Source organism: Ovis canadensis, chromosome 17 (genome assembly GCF_042477335.2).
Source record: "Ovis canadensis isolate MfBH-ARS-UI-01 breed Bighorn chromosome 17, ARS-UI_OviCan_v2, whole genome shotgun sequence".
Classification (NCBI taxonomy): Eukaryota; Metazoa; Chordata; class Mammalia; order Artiodactyla; family Bovidae; genus Ovis; species Ovis canadensis.
The window spans coordinates 12,242,159-12,258,091 of record NC_091261.1 but is presented as its reverse complement, the minus strand read 5'-3'; the positions used below and the strand labels follow the sequence as shown (position 1 = coordinate 12,258,091).

General features: G+C 38.9%; 1 long non-coding RNA gene across 2 annotated transcripts in view; it reads left to right on the top strand.

Moving 5' to 3' along the window:
- The window catches only part of LOC138422137 (uncharacterized), a 60,145-nt gene extending 48,059 nt beyond the window's left edge, over positions 1–12,086 (top strand). The window contains exons 4-5 of one of the 2 annotated variants that reach the window (XR_011249754.1): positions 1,307–1,508; positions 9,409–10,990. This is a non-coding gene — a long non-coding RNA (uncharacterized lncRNA). Of the gene's footprint in view, positions 1–1,306; positions 1,509–9,408 lie in introns of both variants that reach the window. The other variant, XR_011249753.1, reaches the window with a different exon arrangement.
- The last annotated feature ends 3,847 nt before the right edge of the window (positions 12,087–15,933 follow it).

The following is a 15,933-nucleotide window of genomic DNA, read 5'->3' as shown; positions in this document are numbered from 1 at the left end:
GACAAGGTTTTGTACTGAACTGGATGTGAAATGAAAAGTAGAAGGATTTCTAAATATTTACTATACCTCTGTTTAAGGGTTTATACAACTAGAGGAGAAATTATATCATTCATGAAACAGAGACCATCGCATTTTGACTTCAGTTTAGACCTGATAGTTCAAAATTTGAACATTGACTGTATAAAGTAAGAACACTGTATCAATATTAAATATCCTGAATGATATAATTATGTTATGATAATTATAGGAGAATGCTCTTGTTCAAAGGATAGAAAAGTAGTATTTAGGAATAAACCATTATGATGTTTGCAAAGTGCTCTTTGAGTGTAAAGTGTTTTTGAAATATCTGGTTGTCAGTTTAACACTCATGTTGTGAACATAACAAAGCAGTCTGTACTGGCTACATAAATGTTGAAGTTATCAGCTTAATATGAGCATGAGAAGCTAAGAAATAGTTGCAAATAAAAATATACCAGGACTGAAACCCAAGGAAATCCCAAGGGCATTAAAATGTCATCACACTAATATAGTAACTCATTTATCAATGCAAACTAAATATGTCCACCTTATATTTATTTAAATTAACTAAAAATGCACACTATTAGGAAGTGGGGATAGTAATACAGATAATCCCAACTGAAAGAATCAAGGCAACATATTTTAAAATATGTTATAAAATAGGCTTTTAATTAATTACTTTTATTAAAATATATTTTTATAATTATAATAATTAAGTACAGTTAATGAGTAATAGTGACAATATTAAGGATCATATTACTGACATTCTCTTTTATACCAAGTGACCACACAGTTTGAAAGAAAATTACCTGACTATTCATGATTGGACTTCACTTGATTTATTATTCTCAAACACAAAATTTAAAAATACATTCTGACTTCTGTAACACTTTTCTCAAGATTGCTTACACAACATCTTAAATAAACTTTAACATATCAGCAACTATAAGATTAATGCACCTGTGAATCCTAAACATAAGTAAGTCTTCAGGAAAAAAAGAAATTAATACATTTAATTAATATCTGTGGCAAAATAGCCAAATTATAATCTGAAAGATTGTAAAGATTTAGAATGAATAAAGTGGTTAGTACTTTGTAACTCTAAATGTGACACCATTTTTCCACTTGTAAAAATGGATAGTATGATAGTATTTACTTTGAAGGATTATTCTGACAATTAAAGAAATTGATACATTTAAATATCTTAAATTAGTGCTTAGCAAATGGAAAGAGCTTAATAAATGCAGGATAAAAATTATATGATAGAGAAATATGACATATTTTTTAGTTGGACTGTGAAGGCTGAGCGCGGAAGAATTGATGCTTTTGAACGGTGGTATTGGAGAAGACTCTTGAGAGTCCCTTGGACTACAAAGAGATCCAACCAGTCCACTCGGAGGGAGATCAGCCCTGGGATTTCTTTGGAAGGAATGATGCTAAAGCTGAAGCTCCAGTACTTTGGCCACCTCATGCGAAGAGTTGACTCATTGGTAAAGACTCTGATGCTGGGAGGGATTGGGGGCAGGAGGAGAAGGGGACAACCGAGAATGAGATGGCTGGATGGCATCACTGACTCGATGGACGTGAGTCTGAGTGAACTCCGGGAGATGGTGATGGACAGGAGGCCTGGCGTGCTGCGATTTATGGGGTCTCAAAGAGTCGGACACGACTGAGCGACTGAACTGAACTGAACTGAAGGCATATCTAAGAAAATAAATTTAAAGTTTAATTTAGAAAAATGAGAAAAAGATTCTAATTAGTGAGTAGTTAGAGACAACACTGAACTTTTTTGGATATAAAATATTAAATGAAAAGCAAATTATGAGGAATTTACATAAAATCCAACGAGTGATCATTAACTCATACTTAAGCAAGGAAGAAAACTGCTAAAAAGTTTTAATTGGGATAATTTATGATACTTAACATATGTAGATAGATGATAGACAGGTAGATGACAGATATTGATATAGGTATAGGTGTTTCCCTAGACATAATCACTATTTTCATGGGATAGTTCAAAATTTGAACATTGTATAAAGTAAGAACCTGTATCAAAATTAAATACTGAATGATATAATTGTGTTATGATAATTATACGAGAATCCTTTTGTTCAAAGGAGATAAAAGTAGTATTTAGGAATAAAGCATTATGATGTTTGCAAAGTACTCGATTTACACATACACATACATGTATAAACACACAAAGAAAGAGGACACTAAGAGAAATTCAGCTAAATACATTTGACCATATGTTAACATGATTTCTCAATATAAATATTTAATGGTGATATGCATATGTATTTCTTTTTATTGTATTTTTAAAATCTTTTTAAATTGAGCTATATTTAATTTACAATATTATATATGCTTCAGGTGTAAAACAAAGTAATTCACAATTTTTAAGGATTATACTCCATGTATAGTTTTTATTAAATACTGGTGATTTTCCCTGAGCTGTATGATATATCCTTGCAGCTTATTTATTTTATACATAAAAGTTCATACTTCATAATTCCCTATCTCTATCTTGCCCCTCCCCTGTTCCATCTCCTTAAATCACTGATTTGTTGTCTATATTTGAACCTGTTGGTTGGTTATCCTTCCAGCCACTGCTTAAACTAGTTTCTCAATTGTAGCTCATTGTTAAAATGAGGAAACAAAGGTGATAGAAGTAGGTGATAATGAGTGAATGAACCAGCTAAAGAATATCATTTGAACTTTTAAAGAATCACCTCATTGCTCAGTATTACACCCATTAGTTCATGTACACTTCAGACTAAGTGGCTCATTTTTTTAACTGAAGTGTAGTTTACTTACAATATTTGTCAGTGTCAAGTATGATTCAGTTAGATTATTTCAGAATGTAATGCTAGTATGTGATCTATTATATTTCAGATTATAACCCTAGTATATGATCTATCCTACTGAACATTTCAAGTGCACTTGAAATGTGTATTCTGCTGCTTTTAGATAGAATGTCCTGAGGATATCTTTTAAGTTTAGTGGGTCTTTTAGGTCATTTAAGACTTTATTGTCTTACTGATTTTCTGTCTGGAACATCTGTCCATTCACGTAACTGGAGTGTTAAAATCCCCTATTATTAACATTTTACTGTCAATTTCTCCCTTTATGTATGCTAGAACTTATCTATTTTGTTGTTGTTCAGTTGCTCATTTGTCTCTGACTCTTTGTGATTCCATGGATTGCAGCACATCAGGCTTCCCTTTCCTTTACCATCTCCTGGAGCTTGCTCAAACTCATGTCCATTGAGGTGGTGATGCCATCTAACCTTCTTGTCCTCTGTCGTCCCCTTCTCTTCCTGCCCCCAATCCCTCCCAGCATCAGAATCTTTTACAATGAGTCAGTTCTTCACATCAGGTGGCCAAAGTATTGGACCTTCAGCTTCAGCATCAGTCCTTCCAATGAATATTCAGGACTAATTTCCTTTAGGATTGATTGGTTTGATCTCCTTGCAGTCCAAGGGACTCTCAAAAATACTCTCCAGCACCACAGTTAGAAAGCATCAATTCTTTGGCCCTCAGCTTTCTTTATAGTCCAACTCTCACATCCATACATGACCATTGGAAAAACCATAGCCTTGACTAGATAGACCTTTGTTGGCAAAATCATGTCTCTGCTTTTTAATATGCAGTCTAGGTTGGTCATAACTTTCCTTCCAAGGAGTAAGCTTATCATAGCTTTACTTCCAAGGAGCAAATGTCTTTTAATTTCATGGCTGCAGTCACCATCTGCAGTGATTTTGGAGCCTAAGCAAATAAAGTTTGTCACAGTTTTCCCTGTTTCCCCACTGCTTTGCCATGAAGTGATGGGACTGGATGCCATGATCTTCTTTTTTTGAATATTGAGTTTAAGCCAGCTTGTTCACTCTCCTCTTCACTTTCATCAAGAGGCTCTTTAGTTCCTCTTTGCTTTCTGCTGATAGGGTGGTGTCATCTGCATAACTGAGGTTATTGATATTTCTCTTGGCAGTCTTGATTCCTGTTTGTGATTCATCCAGCCTGACATTTCATTGTGCATGATGCATGGTGTAGCCTGCATATATGTTAAATAAGCAGGGTGACAATATACAATCTTGACATACTCCTTTCCCAATTTTGAACCATATCATTGTTCCCTGTCTGGTTTTAACTGTTACTTCTTGACCTGCACCCATGTTTCACAAGAGGAACATAAGGTGGTCTGGTATTCCCATCTCTTTAAGAATTTTTCACAGTGTGTTGTGATCCACACAGTCAAAGGCGTTAGTGTAGTCAATGAAGTAGAAGCAGATGTTTTTCTGGAATTTTCTTGCTTTTTCTATGATCCAATGGATGTCGTCAATTTGATCTCTGTTTCCTCTGCCTTTTCTAAATCCAGCTTGTACGTCTGGAAGTTCATGGTTCACATACTGTTGAAGCCTAGCTTGGAGGATTTTGAGCATTTCTTTGCTATCATGGGAAGTGAGTGCAATTGTGAAGTAGTTTGTACATTCTTTGGCATTGTTCTTCTTGGGACTGAAATGAAAACTTACCTTTTCCTATCCTGTGGCCACTGCTACCTTTTCCTATCCTGTGGCCACTGCTGAGTTTTCCAAATTTGCTGGCATATTGAGTGCAGCACTTTATCAGCGTCATCATTTAGGATTTGAAATAGCTCAGGTGGAGTTCCATCACCTCCACTGGCACTGTTTGTAGTGATGCTTCCTAAAGCCCACCTGATTTCACACTCCAAGATGACTGGCTCTAGGTGACAGATTACACCCTTGTGGTTATCTGAGTCATTAAGATCTTTTTTAGATAGTTCTTTTGTATAATCTTGCCACCTCTTCTTAATATCTTCTGCTTCTGTTAGGTCCATACCATTTCTGTCCTTTATTGTGCTCATCTTTGCATGAAATGTTCCCTTAATACATCTAATTTTGTTGAAGATATCTCTAGTCTTTCCCATTCTATTGTTTTCCTCTATTTCTTTGCAGTGTTCACTTAGGAAGGCTTTCTTATCTCTCCTTGTTATTCTTTGGAACTCTGGATTCAGATGATTGTGTATCTTTCCTTTTCTCCTTAAGTGCTCCTATATTGGGTGCCTGAACACCAATGAGTTGTAGTATTTTCTTGTATTCATTCTTTTACCACTTATAGGGGCCTTCTTTGGGCTTCCCTGGTGGCTCAGTCAGTAAAGAATCTGCGTGCAATGCAGGAGATCTGGCTTCGATCCCTGTGTTGTGAAGATCCCCTGGAGGAGGGCATGGCAACCCACTCCAGTATTCTTGCCTGGAGAATCCCCATGGACAGAGGATCCTGGTGGGCTACAGTCCCTAGGGTCATAAAAGTCGGACAAGACTGAGCTAGTATGTAGAGTACAGCACAGGGTCCTTCTTCATCTTTCTTTACAGCCTTTATTGTCTCTTTTGCCTGATAAAAGTATTGCTGCCATTGTTTTATTGTTTCTAGTTGTATTAAATATTCTTTAATCTCCTCTCACTTTCAATATGTCAGCATCTTTCACCATAAAGTTTTCTTTTGTAGACAAAATACTGAAAGTTCTTGTTTTTCTACCCAATCTGCCAGTCTATGTCTTTTGATTGACACACTCCATTGACATTTAAATTAATTAATGATAGATTTGTACATGTTTACATTTCTAACATGTTTTCCATTTGACTATGTCATGTTTGTTCATTTCATCTTGTTTGTTGATTTTACTTTTGTAGTTTGACTGTTTTCTTTTGTATTATGCTTGAGTTCCTTTATTTTTGTTTTCATGTACTTATTGCATGTCTTTGATTTATGATTACCCTGAGTCTCAAGTATGTTTACCCATAACTATATCCATTTGCATTGGATTGATAGCCACATAAGTTCAAATACGTTCTAAAAGATCTGCATTTTCCTCCTCCCCAATATTCTGTGTTTTGATATTCTATTGTACATCTTCATGCATATCCTTTTAACTGTTAATTGTAGTTATAATCACTTTTTACAAATTTTTGTGTTTACTCATCTATATACTTGTCTTATTTAAGTTTGTCTGTATGCTTATCTTATTTACTCAATCCTTTTATATCCTTGCCTTTCCTATTGTGTTTTTCTCTTGCCTATAGATTCCTTGTTTGTTTTTTTTTTAATTAAGAGAATATCTTTCAATACTTAAATTTTTTGCTTGTCTGAGAAATTCTTTATCTCTCTTTCTATTGTAAATAATAATTTTACTGAGTAGAACATACTAGGTTACAGGTTTTGTTTCTCTAGGACTTCATATATATTCTGCTTCTTTCTAGACTTTACACTTTCTGCAGAGAAGTCAACTAACTGATAGCCTTATGGGGGTTCCTTTGTAGCTATTTTTTTTCTCTTGCAGCCTTTAAAATTTGCTCTTTAACTTTTGCTATTTTAATTATATCTTGGTGTGGGTGTGTTTTGGTTTATCTTGTTTGGGAGCCTCTGTGCTTCCTATAATGGATATCTATTTCCTTCCTTAGGTTTGAGTTTTAAGTCATGATTTCTTCATACTTTTTTTAATCCTCTCCTCACTTATCTATTGATATCAATATCAATAATCTCAGATATACAGATGACACTACCCTTATGACAGTAAGCAAAGATCTAAAGAGCCTCTTGGTGAAAGTGAAAGAGGAGAGTGAAAGAGTTGGCTTTACTTTGTATGGAAATACAAAACCCTCGAATAGCCAAAGCCATCTTGAGAAAGAAAAATGGAACTGGAGGAATCAACCTGCCTGACTTCAGACTATACTACAAAGCTACAGTCATTAAGACAGTATGGTACTGGCACAAAGACAGAAATATAGATCAATGGAACAAAATAGAAAGCCCAGAGATAAATCTGTGCACCTAGACACCTTATCTTTGACAAAGGAGGCAAGAATATACAGTGGAGAAAAGACAATCTCTTTAACAACTGGTGCTGGAAAACTCATCAACCACTTATAAAAGAATAAAACTAGAACACTTTCTAACACCATACACAAAGATAAACTCAAATTGGATTTAAGATCTAAGTGTAAGACCAGAAACTATAAAACTCCTAGAGGAAAACAGGCAATACACTATGACATAAATCACAGCAGGATCCTCTATGACCCACCTCCCAGAGTAATGGAAATAAGAGCAAACATAAACAAATGGGACCTAATTAAACTTAAAAGCTTTTGCACAATGAAGGAAACTATAAGCAAGGTGAAAAGACAGCCTTCAGAATGGGAGAAAATAATAGCAAATGAAGCAACTGACAAAGAGTTAATCTCAATAATATGCAAACAGCTCCTGTAGTTCAATTCCAGAAAAATAAACAACCCCATCAAAAAATGGGCCAAAGAACTAAACAGACATTTCTCCAAAGAAGACATACAGATGTCCAATAAACTCATGAAAAGATGCGCAACATCACTCGTTAATAGAGAAATGCAAATCAAAAGCACAATGAGTTACCATCTCACGCTGGTCAGAATGGCTGCTATCAAAAAGTATACAAACAATAAATGCTGGATAGAGTGTGGAGAAAAGGGAATCCTCTTACACTGTTGGTGGGACTACAAACTAGTACAGCCACTATGGAGAACAGTGTGGAGATTCCTTAAAAAACTGGAAATAGAACTGCCATATGGCCCAGCAATCCTACTGCTGGGCATACACACTGAGGAAACCAGAGTTGAAAGAGACACATGTTTCCCTATGTTCATTGCAGCACTATTTACCATAGCCAGGACATGGAAGCAACCTAGATGTCCATCAGCAGACGAAAGGACAAGAAAGTTGTGGTACATATATGCAATGGGATATTACTCAGCTATTAAAAATAATCTATTTGAATCAGTTTTAATGAGATGGATGAAACTGGAGCCTATTATACAGAGTGAAGCAAGTCAGAAAGAAAAACACCAATACTGTATATTAATGCATATACAAGGAATTTAAAAAGACAGTACTGACAATCCTACATGCAGGACAGCAAAGGAGACACAGATGTAAAGAACAGACTTTCGAACTCAGTGGGAAATGGCGACAGTGGGATGATTTGAGAGAATAGCATTGAAACATGTACATTATCATATGTGAAATAGATCACCAGTCCAGGTTTGATGCACGAGACAGGGTGCTCAGGGTTGGTGCACTGGGATGACCCTGAGGGATGGGATGGGGAAGGAGGTGGGAGGGGGGTTCAGGATGGGGAAACATGTACACCCATGGCTGATTAATGTGAATGTATGGTGAAAACCACCACAACATTGTTATTAGCCTTCAGGTAAAATAAATTAATTTATAATTTTTTTTTAAAAGTTCAACATTAAAAAAACTAAGGTCATGGCATCTGGTCCCATCACTTCATAGCAAATAGATGGGGAAACAAGGGAAATAGTGTGAGACTTTCTTTTCTTGGGCTCCAGAATCACTGCAGATGGTGACTGCAGCCATGAAATTAAAACACACTTGCTCCTTGGAAGAAAAGTTTGACCAACCTAGACAGCATATTGAAAAGCAAAGACATTACTTTGCCAACATAGGTCCATCTAGTCAAAGCTATGGTTTTTCCAGTTGAGAGAGTTGGAGTATAAAGAAAGCTGAGTGCTGAAGAATTGATGCTTTTGAACTGTTGTTGGAAAAGACTCTTGAGAGTCCCTTGGACTGCAAGGAGATCAAACAAGTCCATCCTGTAGGAAGTCAGTCCTGAAAATTCATTGGAAGGACTGATGCTGAAGCTAATCTCCATTACTTTGGCCACCTGATGCAAAGAACTGACTCAATGGAGAAGACTCTGATGCTGGGAAAGATTGAAGGCAGGAGGAGATGGGGATGACAGAGGATGAGATGGTTGGAGGGTATCACCGACTGACTCAATGGATATGAGTTTGAGCAAGTTCTGGGAGTTGGTGATGTACAGAGTAGCCTGGCATGCTGCAGTCCATGGGGTCACAGATTCAGATACAACTGAACAGAACTCTCTCTCTTCTTCTTTCACCCCTATTATGCATAGGTTTATTATTATACCATTTATACCATCCCACAGATCCTGTATGTTGCTTTCACTTAAAAAAAAAAATCTGTCTTTCTTCCTATTGTTCTTATTGGTGATTTCCATTATTCTAATTTCCAGATCATTTCTTTGTCCTGCATTATTTAGTCAATTATTCATTACTGTTCGGTTGATTTTTATCATGGCAATAGAATGAACTCTGAATGATTCCTCTATAGTTTTTAGTTACATGTTACAGCTATACATGCTTATACTAAGAATTTTTATTAATCCCTTTAGCATTTTTATTATGTCCTAGTTAACTGGAAGTCTGTTTCATTATTAGTTATTTCAGAGGATTTTCTCTTGTTCTCCTAACTGAGAGTATTTCCTCTACCATTTCATTTTAATTTACACATCCAGGGAGCAGTGGCTGCACGGCCACAGGAGGGCCTAGAGGAGCCATCCCACGTTGAAGGTCAGGAAGGGGGGCGGTGAGGATCTACCCCTCATCCAAGGTAAGGAGCAGCGGCTGAGCTTTGCTGGAGCAGCCGTGAAGAGATACCCCATGCCCAAGGTAAGAGAAACCCAAGTAAGATGGTAGGTGTTGCAAGAGGGCATCAGAGAGCAGACACACTAAAACCATATTCACAGAAAACTAGTCAATATAATCACACTTGGACCACAGCCTTGTCTAACTCAATGAAACTAAGACATGCTTGCGGGGCAACCCAAGATGGGTGGGACATTGTGGAGAGGCCTGACAGAATGTGGTCCACTGGAGAAGGGAATAGTAAACCACTTCAGTATTCTTGCCTTGAGAACCCCATGAACAGTATGAAAAGGCAAAATGATAGGACACTGAAAGAGGAACTCCCCAGGTCAGTAGGTGCCCAATATGCTACTGGAGATCAGTGGAGAAATAACTCCAGACTGAATGAAGGGATGGAGCCAAAGCAAAAACAATACCCAGCTGCAGATGTGACTGGTGATAGAAGCAAGGTCTGATGCTGTAAAGAGCAATATTGCATGGGAACCTGGAATGTCAGGTCCATGAATCAAGGCAAATTGGAAGTAGTCAAACAAGAGATGGCAAGAGTGAATGCCGACATTCTAGGAATCAGCGAACTAAAATGGACTGGAAAGGGTGAATATAACTCAGATGACCATTATATCTACTACTGCAGGTGGGAATCCCTCAGAAGAAATGGAGTAGCCATCATGGTCAACAAAAGAGTCCAAAATGCAGTACTTGGATGCAATCTCAAAAATGACAGAATCATCTCGGTTAATTTCCAAGGCAAACCATTCAATATCATGGTAATCCAAGTCTATGCCCCAACTAGTAATGCTGAAGAAGCTGAAGTTGAACGGTTTTATGAAGACCTACAAGACCTTTTAGAACTAACACTCAAAAAAGATGTCCTTTTCATTATAGGGGACTGGAATGCAAATGTAGGAAGTCAAGAAACACCTTGGAATTTGGCCTTGGAATGCGGAATGAAGCAGGGCAAAGACTAATAGAGTTTTGCCAAGAAAATGTACTGGTAATAGCAAACACCCTCTTCCCACAACACAAGAGAAGACTTTACACATGGACATCACCAGATGGTCAACACCGAAGTCAGATTGATTATATTCTTTGCAGCCAAAGATGGAGAAGCTCTATACAGTCAACAAAAACAAGACCAGGAGCTGACTGTGGCTCAGATCATGAACTCCTTATTACCAAATTCAGACTTAAATTGAAGAAAGTAGGGAAAACTGCTAGACCAATCAGGTATGACCTAAATCAAATCCCTTATGATTATACAGTGGGAGTGAGAAATAGATTTAAGGGCCTAGATCTGATAAGATAGCCTGATGAACTATGGAATGAGATTTGTGACATTGCACAGAAGACAGGGATCAAGACCATCCCCATGGAAAAGAAATGCAAAAAAGCAAAATGGCTGTCTGGGGAGGCCTTACAATAGCTGTGAAAAGAAGAGAAGTGAAAAGCAAAGGAGAAAAGGAAATATATGAGCATCTGAATGCAGAGTTCCAAAGAACAGCAAGAAGAGATAAGAAAGCCTTCTTCAGCGATCAATGCAAAGAAACTGAGGAAAAGAACACAATGGGAAAGACTAGAGATCTCTTCAAGAAAATTAGCAACACCAAGGGAACATTTCATGCAAAGATGGGCTTGATAAAGGACAGAAATAGTATGGAACTAACAGAAGCAGAAGATATTAAGAAGAGGTGGCAAGAATACACAGAAGAACTGTACAAAAAAGATCTTCATGACCCGGATAATCGCGATGGTGTGATCACTTATCTAGAGCCAGACAACCTGGAATGCAAAGTTATGTGGGCCTTAGAAAGCATCACTACAAACAAAGCTAGTGGAGGTGATGGAATTCTAGTTGAGCTCTTTCAAATCCTGAAAGATGATGCTGTGAAAGTGCTGCACTCAATATGCCAGCAAATTTGGAAAACTCAGCAGTGGCCACAGGACTGGAAAGGGTCAGTTTTCATTCCAATCCCCAAGAAAGGCAATGCCAAAGAATGCTGAAACTACCGCACAATTGCACTCATCTCACATGCTAGTAAAGTAATGCTCAAAATTCTCCAAGCCAGGCTTCAGCAATATGTGAACCGTGAACTTCCTGATGTTCAAGCTGGTTTTAAAAAAGGCAGAGGAACCAGAGATCAAATTGCCAACATCCTCTGGGATCATGGAAAAAGCAAGAGAATTCCAGAAAAAACATCTATTTCTGCTTTATTGACTATGCCAAAGCCTTTGACTGTGTGGATTACAATAAACTGTAGGAAATTCTGAGAGAGATGGGAATATCAGATCACCTGACCTGCCTCTTGAGAAATCTATATGCAGGTCAGGAAGCAACAGTTAGAACTGGACATGGAACAACAGACTGGTCCCAAATAGAAAAGGAGTACGTCAAGGCTGTGCGTACCTTGTCACCCTGCTTATATAACTTCTATGCAGAGTACATCATGAGAAATGCTGGACTGGAAGAAACACAAGCTGGAATCAAGATTGCTGGGAGAAATACCAATAACCTCAGATATGCAGATGACACCACCCTTATGACAGAAAATTAAGAAGAACTAAAAAGCCTCTTGATGAAAGTGAAAGAGGAGAGTGAAAAAGTTGGCTTAAAGCTCAACATTCAGAAAATGAAGATCATGGCATCTGGTCCCATCACTTCATGGGAAATAGATGGGGAAACAGTAGAAACAGTGTCAGACTGTTTTTGGGGCTCCATAATCACTGCAGATGGTGACTGCAGCCATGAAATTAAAAGGTGCTTACTCCTTGGAAGAAAAGTTATGACCAACCTAGATAGCATATTGAAAAGCAGAGACATTACTTTGCCGACTAAGGTCCGTCTAGTCAAGGCTATGGTTTTTCCTCTGGTCATGTATGGATGTGAGAATTGGACTGTGAAGAAGGCTGAGTGCCGAAGAATTGATGCTTTTGAACTGTGGTATTGGAGAAGACTCTTGAGAGTCCCTTGGACTGCAAGGAGATCCAACCAGTCCATTCTGTAGGAGATCAACCCTGGGTGGTCTTTGGAAGGAATGATGCTGAAGCTGAAACTCCAGTACTTTGGCCACCTCATGCGAAGAGTTGACTCATTGGAAAAGACTTTGATGCTGGGAGGGATTCAGGGCAGGAGGAGACGGGGACCACAAAAGATGAGATGGCTGGATGGCATCACTGACTCGATGGACATGAATCTGAGTGAACTCGGGAGTTGGTGACGGACAGGGAGACCTGGCGTGCTGCAATTCATGGGGTCGCAAAAAGTCGGACACGACTGAGCAACTGAACTGAACTGAACTGAACTTACTTTCTCTCTCTATCAATTTAGGGGAAAGAGAAACAGCTATCTCTTGTGGCCCTGAATGGATGTTTTGATGTGTGATTGTCCCTGTGTTCACTCTATCGGTCCAGTGTTTTTAGTGAGAGGGCTCTTTTTGGTATGAATGCCAGCCTTGTTTTTCCTCAGAGTGTGCTGGTCATTATCCCCTTGATAGTCAGTGCAATTGGTATTGTGTCTAGAACCTTCACTGGATGTTGGGTGAGCAGGGCTTCCTCTTTATTCTTTGTTTGTCACAGCTTTGTTTGAGGTGGGGCCTGTTCTCCAGTTTTTCAGTAGAAGCCTTGAGTCATGTTTGATAAAGCTTCATTGCCCTTGAGGCTCACTGAAGTATGTAAAACCTGTGCAGTCACAGCAAACCTATATATTACCATGCAGGAGTTTGCAGTTTTTCCCAGAAATAGCCCGAGTTTATGTCTTTGTCTTTGTTACGTTCATCCCAGTTTTAGTTCTAGGCTACTGCCAGGGATGGGGCTTTGTAGCTGCAGAAATTGAGGTGGTTGTGCTGCCACTTGGGACCAGGGCTTCCTCTGTTCCTTGGCTCTCCAGGACCTGGTTGCCCAGATTCAGCTCCAAGCTTCAGTGTAGGATGGGCAGAATGGAGCACTTCCACTAGGAAGAGAATCACTGTGTATTTCTCCTTAGGGGCTGTCAACCCAAGATTTGCATTTCAGTGGTGCCACCTAATATGTGTCCCCCAAAATTCTACTGTGATCTTTATCAACTTGCCCTGTGAGTGTAACTATGAGCTCCAATGTCAGATTTATGCCCTGTCATGCACATGCTGACAATTAACTCTGATAATGGACCTATGCGCATGGTGTACGTGTTGACAATGGCTCTAAGATTCAGCCCATACCACACCCTGAGTCTTCTGAGGTGTCTCCATGGAGCTAGCCTGAGTTATTCCCTGAGATTCAGCACCTGGCTGCTGTGTGTACCAACAAGGATTTTGCACTGGTAAGTGTGGTGAGGTGCCAGCTGTCAGGGCTGGTCTCTCTGTATCTTATTTTCTAGGAAGGCGGCTCACACACTCTCCCTGTGAGCAGAGGCCAGGCCCATCTAGTTCTTCTATCTGCCCCACCAGACGTCCGACAAGGTGAGGGGGCTCCCCCATCCCAGGGCCTGCTCCTGTGCATATTCCCTCCTTCACAGGGTCCTCCTGGGGGTGCTGGATCCATCGTGATGCCACCTTTGTTGTTGTTTTTGGTTACGTGGAGATTTTCCTGCAGCTTTGGTTATATAAAAGATCTTTTGCCAGTTTTCAGTTGGTTTTCTGTGAGAATTGTTCCACATAGAGATGTATTTTTGATGTATTTGTAGAGAGAGTTGAGCTCCACATCCTCCTACTCTGCCATCTTGTTCCTCTCCCTGTATTTCTTAATGCAAAATGACTCAGAATTGAAAAGCTTGTCATAAATAAGAAAGTCATTTTTGGAAACATACTATTTATACCATTAGTGTTTTTGAATAATGTTTAACATGATAAAAACAGCAAATTAAAAATAAGATGGTGATTTAATTTTTACTCTTTACAACAAAATAAAATATGACATGAAAAATAGGTAAAGAATGCAATCCCATGAATCAAGGACATAAGATGCTTTGGTAAAGAGCATTTAAGTTTTCTTTCAATTATTTATGCCTGTGTGATCCATTCCTCTGTAAGCTGGATCTAGTGAATAAATTTTAATAAAGAAATATAGCAAAAGTGATGGAATTTCACTTCTGGGATTAAATTATAAAAAGTCTATAGTTTATGTCTTCATTGTGTTCTCTACACAGGGATTTCCCTGGTGGCTCAGAGGATAAAGCATGTGCCTGCCATGTCAGGAACCAAGATTCGATCCCTGGGTTGGTAAGATCCCCTGGAGAAGGAATGGGAACCCACTCCAGTATCCTTGCCTGGAGAATCCCATGGACAGAGGAGCCTGGCCGGCTACAGTCCACGGGGTCGCACAGAGTCGGACACGACTGAGCGAGCTCACTTCACTTCACTGTGTTCTCTACACTCTTTCTCACTCTAAAAGAAGTCAGCCCACATGCTATCCAGATACTTGTGGCTAAGGCTGAGCAAGGGAGAACCTTGGCCAACCCCAGCGAGTAACTGAATCCTGCCAACAGCCACATGAAAGTGGCTTCTTCCCCAATCAAGTTTTCAGATGAAGCCACAGGTCCAGTTGACACCTTATTGAAGTCTTGTCAGAGACTTTGAGGCAAAGGCACCCAGATAACCTCAGCTGATTTCAGATCAACTATGAAATTACAAATATTTGTTGTTTAAGCCATCTCATTTTATGTTACCTTATTAAACAGCAATAGAAAACCAATACAGATACCAGCTGCACATAGACTAGATGTGCTAGCAGATGTTCAGAATCTATTCCCATATTTTTCATAAATTACTAAATGACCAGGGCGATAAAGTTTAAAGCTATATATACTAAGGATCCATACAAACTTGGGTTTTGAAGGTAATTACTTTGCTATTTAGAAACAATTGAGTGAACTTTAAAGAGAAATTAGGTAGAAGCTTTCTTTCTGCTACTGTTTTGAACTTGACGACTTGGTGATGACTGTTTGATGATTCTCTGCAGTCTAGTCTCCAGTTTCAGAGGGGTCTCAAGATGTATTAGTGGCTGTTGATACTCCACCAGCAAAGGCCATGTTCTCTTGCACTCAAAAGTTCAACAGGTAGGTTCCTACCCTCTGTATTGCAGAACAGAGAGCAGTTCCCTTGAGGTCAGTTTGTGATATTCAGAGAGAGAATACTGGCAGCTCAGATAGGAGCCCATACCTGCATTCCTCATAAGTACATAATTGCTTCTTTTTCTGCTTGAAATCTCCAGCACAGTTTTCACTTCCTGAACTAAACCCCGATTCATGCTTGACTGTATAGTTATTGCTGCTGTTGTACAGTTGCTCAGTCAAGTCCGACTCTTTGTGACACCATGGACTGCAGCATGCCAGGCTTCCCTGTCCTTCACCATCTCCCAGAACTTGCTCAAACTCATGTCCATTGAGTTAGTGATGCCATCCAACTATTTTATCCTCTGTCATC